We start from the raw sequence: 12,772 nt of genomic DNA, 5'->3' as shown, positions 1-12,772 counted from the left end.
ACCGTGTTGAGCAGGAATACCCAATCAGATAACTCTCTGAAATGTGAAAAATCTAACAAAATGAAAAAAGCATTAGGGGGACTCTAAAACCCAAATAAATTCTAAGACAGTACCTTTGTGATCCTGATGAGAACTGATTTAGTTTCAGCATCACCTGATACTTTAATGCAACATGGCAGATATACAGCAGTAGACACCCTGTCATGGGAGATCTAGGAGAGGAAGTCAAATATCACAATCAATCAAAGGGGCATGCAAGTCCACGATCAATTATTTCCATGCCAAGAGGAGCTCCTAGGTGTTAAAGAAGCCAGAAACCCTGTCAAGCCTACCCTAGAACCTGTAGAACCTAACTGGAGGTTGGTACGGCAAAATCCTCCAAGAGTGAATATCTCCACGCAATGGAGGAATGTGAACCAAACTCTCATGACCTCAAGATCCACACACCTCTCTGTTTACACCTCCTGAGTTGAAATCCATAAACAAGGTATTATTCCTCAGGAAATACAAAGATCATATCTTAAGCTACTGACATAATTTAAGCTGGATTCATGTATCATAACCAGTGTAGATGGTCTCACCCAGTTGGATACAATAAGATTTTATGCATTTTAGCCACACCTATAAATGCAATGTCATCAGTATGGCTTTGTAGAATATTGGGGAAGGCCCCCTGTTTCTCCCTCCCCAGAACGCCATCAATTAGAGCAGGAATGCAGACTACAAAGAGGGAAGGAGAAATAGGAAGATGATGGATATGGGCACTTGACAGCACAATTGTCACTCAAGGGGCATGCACCCTGAGAAATAAGCAAATTTGGAGAGAAGGATTTGTATCCCGGGGAGATTCATCACTGACTGTAAGGGTGTAGTCTGGCATATGATAGAGTTACTACATTAAAGATGAGTTCATGACAAGGTACAGTTCTGTATATGTGCTTTTCCAATTGGGTGAATATTAAAAAGAATACAGTAAACCCTTGGTATTCAGAATTCAAGCAATTGGCAGCCTCAAGCCACCTCCAAAAAAAGTCAAGGAAAATAAATGTTGAAACATAAAATAACTAAGAATAACTAATAGGTAAAATACATAAGTTAAAAATTCTTAAAATAAATGTTCTCTGAAGCGACACATAAACCTTTGGAGAAGATGGGAGCAAATATTTGGCCAGCGGGGTGCCTTGGTCGTGCTTTGCTCGTAGCAGCTGTTTGAATAAAGTTGTGTGAAACAGCAATGGTGTCATCCAAGATGAAGAGCTGGTTGATGCCGCTTGCCAATGGGGTAACTCTCTTAAAGAGTCTCCTTATCCCTGCTGAGTAAGAGTCACCCCCAATTAGAAGCACTATCCGTAAACTTGGGCGAGGGGTGTTAATTATCTATAATGTGATTGTTAACCTTTCAGGCGGCTCTGTCGAGGGAGGGAGGAACCTGCAGATGCAGCAACAATTATATGTTTTCAAAGAAAGTGAATGAAAATAAACTAAGCTGTAAGGTTCATTTTTTCATACAAGTGAAGTTTTTTCAGTGTAAGTACAGTATAGTTTTTGTTTTTTATCTTTTTATACTGTTTATTCTTAATGCAGGTATTGTGGCACGCAGGAGCTGAAGGAAATCACTGCTGCTACACTGAAGCACTGAAGCATTAACATCTGTTTTTATTCAAATTCAACACCTCCCTATAAGGGCAACATGAGCTCAGTCACCTGGTACATTGTGACGTCATAAACGCTGCTCAGGGTGGGCGCCGGAAGGGATGCTGGAGTCAGAGAGAAACCTCTGATGACGCCATTTCCCCTTGGCTGCCCCGACCAAGCGGGGCTGGTTCGCCGTGAGGATGTGCGCCGCCACACAATTCCCCCCCCCCCAGAACCAGCTATGCGTCCTGTTGCTTTGGCGGTCGGCCCTGGCGCTTGGGCGTGGCCATTTGCATCGGCTGTGATAAGTCCAAATGAGCAGCTTTTAAGTGGTCCACGGTAAACTGTTCTTCCCTGCCCCCCACATCTAAAGTAAAAGTCCCACTCGACCACTGGAGAACCTTGTTCAGCCCTTCGTATGGCAGCTGCAGCGGGGCCCTCTGTGGTCCTCTCCAGATGAACACAAATTGCGCCATATCCAGATCTTTCAGTCGATGGGATGATCGGGTGCCATGGTGTGATGGGGGTGGCGGGGTTAGGTTGCCCAGTCATTTACGGAGGTCCGCGAGCTGCTCACCTTCATTGCGCGTCGTCTTGGCCTCCGGGCCGAAGAATTCGCCTGGCAGGGAGATAGGCTTGCAGGTCTTCCTTGGGTGCCATCCTAATCCCAAGGAGAACCCAGGGCAACGTCCACCCAGTCGGGGCCAGAAAGTCTTGCCATCAGAGCTGACTTAAGGTGTCGGTGGAACTTCTCTACCAACCCGTTAGACTGTGGGTGGTAGGCCGTGGTGTGGTGCAGTGTAACCCCTAAAAGCCTTACCAGCTGCGACCATAGTGTGGAGGTAAATTAGGCACCTAGGTCACTCGTGATGTGCGCCGGCACGTCAAAACGAGCGATTAACTGGCTGACCAGGGTTCTAGCACATGGCTCCGCTGACGCCTCATCGACCGGGATGGCTTCTAGCCTCCTGGTTGCTCCGTCCACTATGGTAAACAGGTACCGCGACTCCCTTGACACCGGCAAGGGGTCCACGACCTCCATGTGAATATGCTGGAACCTCCGTGTTGCCGAGTCAAAATATTGAACCGGGGCCTGCGTGTGCCTGTGGACTTTAGATGTCTGGTACCTGAAGCAGTTGTGGGTTTCCAACGCTGTGGGGGGGGGGAGGGCACTCAGCTCGGCCCCTGTGTCCACCAGGAACCAACGGCCGGTGGACTTGTCAGTAATGTAAAGGAGGTTGTTCACGTGGCCAACTGTCGCAGCCATCAATAGTGGTTGGCCTGGCCATTTTACTGGAAGTCGCAGGGCTGGCGGCACTTGCGGGCTTTCACTCCCCAGCGCTGGTGATAAAAGCACCATGTTGACTGGGTTTCTTCCAGCTTGTGCTGGGTGGTATCCTGTGGACGGCGGGGCCCTGGCTTGGAGACTTGGCTGAAGGCTGCCTTGTTCTCCTGTTTTGCACGCCAGAGGGCATCTGCCCGGGCTGTGGCCTTACGGGGTGGGGGGGGGGTCAGAAGAGTCCTCTTCGGACAGATGGAGCTGGATATCTTCTGGCATCTGTTCAAGGAATATCTGGCAGAAGAGGAAACACCAGTCATGATCCTCCGCCAGGGCCAGCATTTTGTCCATGAGGGCTGAGGGACTGCGATCCCCCAACCCATCCAGGTGTAAGAGCCTGGAAGCATGCTGCTGGGGAGTGAGGCCAAACTTTCCCAGGAGTAGATTTTTGAGGGTGGTATACTTGCCCACTGGTGGTGGCCGGTGAATGATACCGCCACAGTATATTAGTTACGCATTGTATGAGTAAGTCTCAACCAATCCCCATAGGTGCCGGATACCAGGGGTTTTACTGTACAATGATAATTTGTATAATACGGTTAATATGTTCCAAAGAAGTTCAGTGTTATGGAAAACTGCACTGTTCAAAGCATTATTTCAATGCACTTTAATGTTCCATTCCTATAATTATTTATTCTTTTACCTAGAACTCTAATGCAAATATGCATAAAATATTTAAAAGGGATATATAAAACTGATAAATGACAAAGATTGTTATTGGCAATAAATGAACATTATTTATTTAAGAAAATATTTGTCTAATGTAGTTTGCACACCTTTAGACTTTTTTTCATTATGCACACCTTTATAACACCGAGTAGCATTTGGCAATTCTTGCTGAACTCTTAATGCTTTTCTCGACATTTGGTTCCACATTGCGAGAGTCGTTGATTTTTCCAATAAATAATTCCTCTAGGGTGAATACTTTCATTGGCATTTCATTAACATCTTCATTTTGCAGCTGATCTTCATGTAAACAGTGTTGATCCATTTCAATGAGAGTTACATCATCAAATTCATTTGAATGCAAATTAAAGCATTGATGAACATTGTCACAGTTGAAAGTTTCAAATCCCAGATCTTTTCCCATCTCCACACTGTCGAGAGAGGTTTTAATTTTCTTTTGAAAGCTAGCGATATCAATTTGAATTATATGGTAAAAGATCACGCCAAACAGCTCTCATGTTGCTTACAGTCCCTTCAGGCTATGATTCACCAATGTTTTTGACTGCATTTTTGATGTTATAACCTTTCCAAAACTGTGTTAAAGTTATGGGATTTTCTCCTGTTGTAGTTTTAATGGCTTGAGAAAATGTTGTTTGGTGGCAAAATAATTATTTTGAGTTTTTCATTCAACTCAGAAATAGCAGCTGAATTGAGCTGGTGCGTTGTGTTATGCCTCAAGCCAGCACCAACAGAAGATGCAATTCAAAAGGATTAAATTTTAACACTAAATGTATTAATGACTATTAATGTCTTAACCCAATTAACCCCACTGTAAGTATTTAATACAAATATAAAGATATCATATCTTTATAAACAGTGTTTATTTTAAAAAAATAACCCAGATCATTAGTGTGTGTCCAATACTTAAAAAGAGAAAAAGTCCCCCCCCACCCCCCAAAATAAATCCAGGTCAATCAGTCAAGTAAGTCAGTCCAAAAACACAGTCCACAAAATTCAATCTGAAAGTTCAGTATCCAAACATTTCTTTAACTGAATAACAAAAGGTCCTCATATTGAACATTGGAGAGAGAAATGACTGATGTGTTGCCGTAAGCTTACGAATCCTTTTTCAAGACTTCCTTAGATGACTTCCCTCAGTTATCAAGTTGTGGGTTTTTTTTTTAAACTTTCCTTAAATTATGAGGCATGTGCCTTTCACACAGTTCTTCAGTTGGTCTTCGCCACTCCAACTGCAGTTCTACTGCTCCAACTGCCTTTCCAAATGCTGTTCCATTCCATTCTCTCTCTGTCTACACAACTTGACCCAGCTGCGCCACAAGTCACACAGAGTGTCCAGCAGTATTCCATCCTTTATGATGACAGTCCATTATCCAAAAAGTCAGTCCATGGTCAACAACAACTCCCAAACAAAGAAAATTTTGGTCTGCAAGAACAAAATTTTAAATGTTAATTAAGATGTTACAATATAAAGCAAACCACTATGCTTATCTTCAAGCACACACAACTCATTTCATTTACAAAGTTTAGCATCTAGAAAGATAATCACATAATCCTTCCCTTAATGTATATCATCAAATCAAACTCTTGAAAAATCAAACTCCAATTTAACAAGCATCTATTCTTATTCTTAATTTTATACAAAAAAATGGATTATGATCAGTATATGTCATAAGTTATTTTTGAGCTGTATAATTGTAAACATCAAAATATTGTAGAGGCAAAACAAGAGTTAATAACTCTCTCGATGGTGGAATAATTCATCTAATGATCATTAAACTTCTTTGAGAAGTAGATCAATGTCATCATCATTCTTGTTCTATAACAACACCACACCCACAGCTTTATCACTGGCATCCATGGCTAAAGAAAATGGTTTTTCTAAGTCAGTTGACTAAAGCACAGGTTGGTAGCATAAAATGGCCTTCAATTTTACAAATGCTTCTTGGCAACATTTCAACCAGACAAATATTTCTCCTTTCTTAAGCAGTTTTGTTAAAGGGAGTGCAATACTTCCAAACTTTTTACAAAACTTGCGATAGTACCCAATCATTCCCAGGAACCTTTGAAGAGTTTTCTTACTAATTGGAACAGGGAATGCAGTCAAAACCTTTGCCTCAACTGTACCAATTGCCTCTGTCCTATGACAAAATCCAGATAAGTAAGTCACATGACCAAACTCACTTTTACTTAAATTAACTGTGAGATTTGCTTTTGAAATTCAATTAAACAATTCTTCTAATGCAAGGACATGCTCTTCCCACATGTCACTACTTGTAACTAAATTATCAATCTAAACACCTGTTGGCTTCAACCCCTGAATTATAGAATTAATAATTCTTTGTATGTCCCCAAGCATTCTTCATTCCAAAGGACAAGCCATTGTACTTAGACAGCCCAGAAGGTGTTACAAATGCAGATTTACCTCGATCTGTTAAAAGAACACACCAGTAACCTTTCAACAAGTCAATTTTAGTAAGAAATTTTGCCTTCCCCACCTTGTCTATATGGTCACCCACTCTAAGAGCAGGATAAAATGTCTTTGTCATAGCATTTACCTTCCTATAATCAGTGCAAAACCTGACAGTTCCATTTGGCTTCAGCACTAAAACACAAGGTGACCTCTAAATTGAAGTAGACTTTTTAATGATGCCATTCTTCAACATGTAGTCAATTTGCTGATCTACTAGTCTCTACTTTTCCATGTTCATCCAGTAGGGATGCTGTTTAATAGGCCTAGCATCACCTACATCAACATCAAGATAAGCTATTCAAATTCTATGAGGTACATCAGGAAATAAATTCTCAAATTTTAAAAGTAACTGTCTCATTTCTTTCCTTTCTGAAGTTTAGAGATGAACTAACTTTGTTTCCATGTCCTGCATAACCATGGAATTTTTCATCCTCGGGCTTATCAATTTTTGTGACCCATGACCTTCTCTGAAACATGTTTTACTTGTCTCCTCATTATCCTGGTTGTTAATCATCACCTCTGGTGAGGCACCTGCTCAAAATATGGCTTCATCATATTTACATGACATACCTGAGTTTCTCGTTGGTGATTAGGTGTTTCAATAACATAAGTGACCTCATTCATTTTAGACTTAACCTCACAGGGTCCTGAAAACCTAGCCCTTAGAGGATTTGAATGTGATCAGAGCAAACCTTTGTCTTCTGTTGAGTGGCCTTTAAATTCTCCTTTGCCATTTCACAAGCTTTATGCAACCAATCCTTAATTTTAAAAATATAATCCAACAAATTTAAATGCACATCATTATTAACCTACAGTTCCTTTAATAACATTAAAGTACCTCTCACCTCATGTGCAAAAACCAACTCAAATAGACTAGCCAAATGATTCTTGGATAGACTTCCTCACTAAAAATAAAAGCAAATGAACTCCTTGATCCCAATCCTTCTCCTTCTCAAAACAATAAGTTCTCATCATGTTTTTCAGGGTTGAATGGAACCTCTCCAAGGCCCCTTGACTCTCTGGATGGTATGTAGTAGATACAAACTGTTTAACTCTCAATTCACTTGTTGGAACAGAAAATTACTCCTTTGATCTAATTGAATTCTCTAGGCAGGCCAACCAAAATGAAAAACTTTAACAAAGTCTTCACAATTGCCTTTACTTTAATATTTTTCAGAGGAATGGCAGCACACATAATTGTCAACAAATACGATTCCCAGTTTTGGGTTTGGGCAATGGGCCAACACAGTCCTTTTCTGTTAGCCATGATGGGGTTCAACTTTTCCCTTCAGAAGTGAATTTTCTTTTGCCACAATGGAATTCAATAAGTCCCCTTTGGCCACAATGGGATTCAATGTCCATTTGACCATAATGAGATCAGAAAGTCCCCTTTGACCACAATGAGATTCAACAAGTCCCTTTTGGCCATGATGGGATCAGAAAGTCCCTTTTGGCCATGATAAGATTCAACAAGTCGCTTTTGACCATGATGAGATCAGAAAGTCCCTTTTGGCCACCATGGGATTCAACAAGTCCCTTTTGGCCATGATGGGATTCAACAAGTCCCTTTTGACCACGATGAGATCAGAAAGTCCCTTTTGAACACCATGGGATTCAACAAGTCCCTTTTGACCACGATGAGATCAGAAAGACCCTTTAGGCCATAACATAACATAACAATTTACAGCACGGAAACAGGCCATTAGGCCCTTCTAGTCCGCACCAAACCAAACACCCCTCTCTAGTCCCACCTCCCTGCACAATGCCCATAACCCTCCATCTTCTTCTCATCCATATACCTGTCCAACCTTTTCTTAAGTAATACAATTGACTCCGCTGCCACTATTTCTCCCGGAAGCTCATTCCACACGTCTACCACTCTCTGAGTAAAGAAGTTCCCCCTCATGTTACCTCTAAACCTCTGCCCCTTAATTCTTAACTCATGTCCTCTTGTTTTAATCTTTCCTCCTCTTAACAGAAATAGTCTATCCACATCCACTCTGTCTATCCCATGATGGGATAAGAAAGTCCCTTTTGGCCATGATGAGATTCAACAAGTTGTTTTTGACCACGATGAGATCAGAAAGTCCCTTTTGGCCATGATGAGATTCAACAAGTTGCTTTTGGCCACGATGGGATTCAACAAGTCCCTTTTGACCACGATGAGATCAGAAAGTCCCTTTTGAACACCATGGGATTCAACAAGTCCCTTTTGGCTACCATGAGATTCACAAGTCCCCTTTGACCACAATGAGATTCAATAAGTCCCCTTTGGCCACAATGAGATCCAAAAAATCCCTTTTGACCATGATGGGATTCAACAAGTGCCTTTTGACCACGATGGGATTCAACAAGTGTCTTTTGATCACGATGGGATTCAACAAGTCCCTTGTGGCCACAATGGGATTCAACAAGTCCCTTTTGGCCATAATGGGATTCAACAAAACCCCTTTGACCATGATGGGATCAGAAAGTCCCTTTTGGCCATGATGGGATTTATCAAATCCCCTTTGGCCACAATGGAATTCAACAAGTCCCTTATGGCCACAATGAGATTCAACAAACTTGTTGAGCTTTCCCTTTAATTCCTCTCTATAATATACAAGACCATAGATTTTGTGTCCAAAATAAACTCACAGCCACTTTCTCAAAATGTTGAAAATATTTATTTATCTCAGCCTCATCAAATGGAGGAACTAACCTAACTTCTCGACTGGCCACAAATCCCTCACCATGAACAAGAATTTGATTTCGGATCTCTTCTTTTCTCATGTCATTTTCCACTCTAATCTTTTCCAATACATGTAGCCTAATTTTCTCCTCTGCCTGTAATTCTAATATCTTCAGTTCCATTTCTAATCTCTTCTGTTTCTCATCTGCTTCTATTTCTAAAATATTCTGTTCCAATTCTATGTCCAATTTCTTTTGTCTCTTGGCTGCCTCCAATTCTAATCTCTTCTGTTTCCAAGATCCCTCCAATTCTAATCTCTTTAGTTCCAAATGTATTTTCTCAGAAGTTTTACTCTTTGGAAACTTCTCCAATACTTCGTTCTCAAACTTTCCTTCTTCTATGCAATATTTTGAAATGTTCCTCCCATTCTCCAGCTTTGTCATTTGTGGTTCTACTGAAGCAATTGTCAACTTGGCAATAGTCACCTATAGACTTTTTCAAATTCTCAAACAAGGGTAATGCCAAAAATCCCTCTATATCCATGGCTGCTAGTTTGTTGTTGGTGATTTCACACATACACTAGCTTCTAATTATCTTTCTGAAAGGAATTTCTTGACCAGATTGATATTTCCTCAATCATCAAGCTCCAGCTTGATTCAGGCACAGACAACTGATCACTAATCAATCGATCTTTAAGCTCTTAAACTGGTTTGTATCTTGGATTAGCCCTCACTTTGTTATACCTCAAACCAGTGACAACAGAAGATGCAATACAAAAGGGTTAAATTTTAATTCTAAATTTATTAATGACTGTTAACAATATGTCTTAACCCAATTAACCCCACTTTAAGTATCTATAACAAATATACAAATACCATATCTTTATACACAGTGCATATGTGAAAAATCCAGACAATTACAGTCGGTGCTCAATATACAAAATGAGAAAAATGCCATCCAAAAAACTCCAGGTCAGTCAATCAAGTAAGTCAGTCCAAAAACAGAATCCACAGAATTCAATCTCAAATCTCAATGTCCAAATACAGTTCTTCAACTTGTGACAGATTATGTTGTATTTTATATTATATATAGATATGTTTTAGGAGATAATTTGTGGCAAGCTTTTCAATATAGGTAACATACAAACACTTAATAACAGATCTCATTTAATCTCTGCTCAAGCCAGACAGGCTGGCTCTGAATGCCTTTACAGAAGCTTTGGGAAGTGCCTAAGGGACTTCACTAATGGACTGTAATTTTGAAAAGCAACTCATGAAAGAACTAGGAGGAATAGGTCCAGAGCCACAGGCTGTCTGAGGGTCATGTGGTTTTGCAAGCAGAGAGAGAGAGCCAAACAGGCATTTCTCTGTGTGTGGGTGAGAGAGAGAGAAAAAATGAGAATGTTTTATAATGCTAGAATTCAGCAAAAGCAGCTGGGACTAGAACATAACAAGCTGGCAAGATTGTGGAAAACCCCATTTTGAAGACGGGTTGTGAGTTCTTAGTTCACCCTTGGGGTCCATACAAAAGGAAAGGACTGGCTGTCTAATGTTTCACTTGAAATAAGAGAAACAAAAAGGAACTCTGTGGTGACCTGAAAGAAAGAGGTTATCATCTGGAAAACCCTGATTGGGCACGTTTCTTTGGCAAGACACTGACATAGCTGATTAGAAGAAATCAGTTTGTGTCCAACGAACAGCAAAACTCTCTCTGAAAACCGACAAGAACTTTCCTGAGTGTTAACCATTTACCTTTCAAGCACCAAAGCCTGGTGAACTTCATAAATGTTGAATTCTATGCACAGTATAAGAATTGTCTGCATCCAGTGAACTTGGAGGTATGAGAAGTGAGATTGGACTGTGAATCAAAGAACTTTCCTAAACTTAGATACACATTACATACACGTGCTTAGAATTAGAAGGTGGTTATATTAGGTTAAGTTAATAGTAATAAGATACAGTTTGATCCTGTTTTCATGTTTAAAGATAATTAAAAGCAACTTTTGTTTATGTAACCATTTGTCTTGGTTAATATCTATTGCTGTTGGGTTTTGTGGTCCTCTGGGCTCATAACAAACTAAATAACAAAAGGGTGCTGCATTGAACATTGGAGAAAGAAATGACTGATGTGTCCATAAGCTTACAAATTCTCAAATTGTGGATTTTAACCCTTCATTAACTTATGCAGCATATGCCTTTCACACAGCTCTCCTGGTTGGTCTTCTCCACTCCAACTGCTGAGTTCTGCTCCTCCATCTGCCATTCTGAATATTCAATTCTGAACTTTCCATTCTCCCTCTGTCTGCACAGCTCGACCCAGATGGCCATGTCACCCAGAGTCCCAGTAGAATTCCATCTTTTATGATGACGGTCCACAGTCCAAAATTTCAGTCCATGGTCCATAACAGTTGTCAAGCAAAAAGCTGTGAGTATTGTTGTTGACACATCAAATTATTGCGCCATTGATGGTAATGCAATATTAATAAAATTTAATGATTTTTGGTTATTACTATATTAAAATTATAAAACGTGTTGTATCAAAACCTGTGCCATTCAAAACCATGTTATACAACATTTCTCTTTATATGGAAACAGAAGCAGGATCAGTCTTGTTAGTCACTCAAGCTTGCTTTGCCCAGGCCTCATCTCCTCTTTGATGCCAGCTCCCCAAGGCCCTCAAGTCCACATACTTCCAAAAATGAATCAGCTTCTCCTTCAAATATCCCCAGTGATCTCGTCTCCACAGTATCTACAGTAGAATCTCTCTTTCTCTGCCCTCTGCAAGAAGTTCATTACCAATGCATTTGCTGTGTGTGATAGTACAGATTCTATCACCAATGTGTATATGTACAGATTGTAGTGTAGGATGATTGTGATTGGCTGAGAGTGTAGCCACACCTACTGGCAGGTCTTAAAGGATTGCTCCTAGCCAGACCAGGTCATTCTGGACTGGTCGACCTACATGTGATATGCTCCAGTCTTTTAGTTAATAAAAGCCTTGGTTTGGATCAACAAGTCTTTGGTTCTTTCGACGCGCTCTACACTGTGTTTGCCTGACCAAATGAAGGAAGTTACGAGAATTCAGCATCCCACTCTATAGGCCTTTTCAAACTGCTGTGTAAAATGGGGTTAACCAGACAATTTGCCCAGTTAGCGCCCCAGTTATGTGGCAGCCAGAAAGGGTCTGACCTGGTCAACCCTGTCGGAATCCAACTAGGTCCCTGTCCTACTTCAGAGGTAGTTAGGGAACCCAGTTAAACTTACCTAGGTCTCGTCCACAGGTGATTTGAAAATGAAAATGGCTGATCCACTTATTCCAGTGAATTCAGCGCTTGCGTGTGTGCATCACCGACCGGGTAGCCAGCATCTGAACATCCGGAGGTTCTTCTGGTGGGTATGTGACATGTCACTGTGGGGGTGGAATCCTCCTTAAATCCCCTGCAGTTTAAAATGTGTTTCCAGCACCTTTGCCCCATGATTCACAAATTAAAAGAGGCTAGTGTCTGAAGAGGTTGTGCAGAGCCAGGAAACCTCACCCTACATACGTTCTGGGCGTCACACATAAATCTTTGCTGGAGTTACATGGCAATTGCATTATACAATGTTTATTAGTTTAGGTGACAACTGTTGTTGGGATAATGACACAGCAGTAATCTTGAATAAGCCACAAGGGGACTGGAGTTGTCAATGTAAAATATCTTTGTTTACTGATCAAGCTTGCATTCTGGAAGACACTCTGGCGAACCTCACTGAAGTCACTTTGATCTTTAAATTACTTTAGGCACAAAAATCACAGCAAGTGATAAAGTACAGTTTTGAACTTCATAATTTTAGCTGTGGATAAAGTGCTCCATGGAATTTAATATTTAGAACTGAGAAGAATACCTCTCCATGTTCAAACACCTTTGTTGGGAATCCTGATACTCAAGACACTCTTTTATATTGAGTGGTGGCTTTCTCTGCTGACAATA

The 12,772-nt window shown here is 40.8% G+C and overlaps 1 long non-coding RNA gene across 5 annotated transcripts in view; it reads left to right on the top strand.

The window, feature by feature from the left end:
- LOC138758007 (uncharacterized) overlaps window positions 1-12,772 on the top strand; it is a 76,757-nt gene that overhangs the window by 29,796 nt on the left and 34,189 nt on the right. For 2 of the 5 annotated variants that reach the window (XR_011354036.1, XR_011354035.1), the window contains exons 3-4: window positions 7,116-7,157; window positions 11,112-11,226. This is a non-coding gene — a long non-coding RNA (uncharacterized lncRNA). Of the gene's footprint in view, window positions 1-7,115; window positions 7,158-9,694; window positions 9,710-11,111; window positions 11,227-12,082; window positions 12,098-12,772 lie in introns of those variants that run through there. The other 3 variants (XR_011354037.1, XR_011354038.1, XR_011354039.1) reach the window with 3 other exon arrangements.

This window comes from Narcine bancroftii, chromosome 3 (genome assembly GCF_036971445.1).
Source record: "Narcine bancroftii isolate sNarBan1 chromosome 3, sNarBan1.hap1, whole genome shotgun sequence".
NCBI classification, from domain to species: domain Eukaryota; kingdom Metazoa; phylum Chordata; class Chondrichthyes; order Torpediniformes; family Narcinidae; genus Narcine; species Narcine bancroftii.
The sequence above is the reverse complement of the archived record's forward strand: the minus strand, read 5'-3'. Positions and strand labels throughout refer to the sequence as shown.